Genomic DNA, 2,500 nt, shown 5'->3' with positions numbered 1-2,500 from the left:
AGATGTCCACCGCGCTTCGCACCGGGCCCGCGAGGACCTACTTTGGCCGCACGGCGCCGCGCGCAGGGTGCGCCGGCGCGCAGCTGCGACGCCTGCCGCGTCCGTCGGCCGGCGCGCCTGCCACTGGCCGCCCCCACCAGCCGGCTGTAGCGCGTGCGCCCACGCACCGCGCGGCCAGCACGCCGGGAGGCGCCCCCTCACCGGCCGGGGACGGTCCCACCCAGCCACCGCCGCGTATCGCTTCACACCCAGATGCCGTTCAGTTTCGTCGGCATGGTGGGTATCGCTGGAACAACCGGTTAGTACCTCAACCTATCGTCGCCATCACCGATTCACCCCTAGCGAGAACAACCGCACCACAACAGGTTACCATTTGTTCATTTGCGTAACTTCACCAGAAAACGCAGGCGTCCATCGCCATTTGCAACTTCAACGATTATTGCATGCCTGTGTCAGGTGTCACGCCACACTACGTCTGCCCACATACACGCAACAAAATGTGCACGCCTAGACAATACGTGGAAGGTGGCCCCCGTACGTATGCGATGTCCATTGCTCGAACGACTGTCAACCGGCCTCTGTAGCATGTCGCAGATATGGAACGCGGTGCACCATGCCATCACGGTGTGTGAGGAGAGACGACTAGGTCCGAATACATCAACAGACAGCTCATGCTGATCGCCATCCACGGCGTCCGTTCCTCCCACACGTCTCTATGGCGTACCACACTGCAATCCAGCTCTCATAGGGAGACGACACGTAGCTGCGTGCACAATATTTGCACTGTATGGTCCGCCGTTTTTGGGCGCAGTCGTTGTGCGGTCACACATGTGCCACGATGTATCATTCAGTACATAAGGACGAATGTGCAGTACAGATTGTGGTTCACGCGTACGACATCAGCGGACAGTTGACACAGGCCGCACCACAACGTAGCCTGAGTACGTCGCATGCGAAGGGCATTGAACATGCAAACTTCTCACCAACCAGCTTGCGAAGGCAGGGGGCAAGGTGGGGACGTGGGGAGGGGCGGCATGTACGTCCTGCTGCCATCCACATTACAGTGTACAGCAGGAGCATGTGGAAAGTGAGCAAGACTTGCAAGGTGTTTAACATGAAGCGATACACAGGGGTGCGGGCAGTGCGAGTAGCGAACTATATTGCGAGGGTTGCGGGTGGGCAACACTACAGTAATTGAACGAGTCGTATAACAATTACAGAGCAGGTTTAGGCGACAACGTGGGTTACGTTAAGGCGACAACATGGGTTAGGTTAAGGCACAACATGGGTTAGGTTAAGGCACAACATGGGTTAGGTTAAGGCACAACATGGGTTAGGTTAAGGCACAACATGGGTTAGGTTAAGGCACAACATGGGTTAGGTTAAGGCACAACATGGGTTAGGTTAAGGCACAACATGGGTTAGGTTAAGGCACAACATGGGTTAGGTTGAGGCACAACATGGGTTAGGTTAAGGCACAACATGGGTTAGGTTGAGGCACAACATGGGTTAGGTTGAGGCACAACATGGGTTAGGTTGAGGCACAACATGGGTTAGGTTAAGGTACAACATGGGTTAGGTTAAGGTACAACATGGGTTAGGTTAAGGTACAACATGGGTTAGGTTAAGGTACAACATGGGTTAGGTTAAGGTACAACATGGGTTAGGTTAAGGTACAACATAGGTTAGGTTAAGGTACAACATAGGTTAGGTTAAGGTACAACATAGGTTAGGTTAAGGTACAACATAGGTTAGGTTAAGGTACAACATAGGTTAGGTTAAGGTACAACATAGGTTAGGTTAAGGTACAACATAGGTTAGGTTAAGGTACAACATAGGTTAGGTTAGGTTAGGTTAGGTTACACGTTGTTGTACGGAAAGGTGTAGGGGGGGGGGGGGGCGGGGGCGGCAGGTTCGTTGATAGTGATTATAGTAAGTGAATGCTTGTGACATGATCAGATTTGTCACGTCAGGATGCACCTTTGGCTTATTAGAGGCGGCGCTCCAATTCTATGCTTGTGTGAGACCTGTGTCTTTGACTCATGTCATTGTTTGTGCGCTGTGACAGGAGGTACTATTGTGATGTTGGGTGCACCGTTGTATAGGACATGTGTGGGTGTTGGTGCCTGGTCTGCGCAATGGTGGATGTCGAAAGGCTGGGATATTGTATTTTCCGCACGGACCTCCTGGTCTGGTTGTGATAGTGTGGATTGTGTAATGTGGCGGAGAAGATGCACTGGATGTTGTTCCATGCTGGTGCTTACATATTGTATGTGCGCCTGTTAGAAGCAGAGAGTGGTGCGTGATCAGAGTGTCTGGCTGACGTGTGGTTCCCATTTTGGGCAGACTCTTTCAGCATGTATACGGACAGTTGTGTATATTTGCTGTAGTTTGATGGCTCTGCATTGATTACTAATCAGCGCCGTGTGTACGGGTAATCTGGTTCCAGTCCAAAATGTTCCATCTGTGTACATTAGTGACAAAGACTCCCCCCATGCAG

Source organism: Schistocerca piceifrons, unplaced genomic scaffold (genome assembly GCF_021461385.2).
Source record: "Schistocerca piceifrons isolate TAMUIC-IGC-003096 unplaced genomic scaffold, iqSchPice1.1 HiC_scaffold_1415, whole genome shotgun sequence".
Classification (NCBI taxonomy): domain Eukaryota; kingdom Metazoa; phylum Arthropoda; class Insecta; order Orthoptera; family Acrididae; genus Schistocerca; species Schistocerca piceifrons.
Note: the sequence above shows the minus strand (reverse complement) of the source record.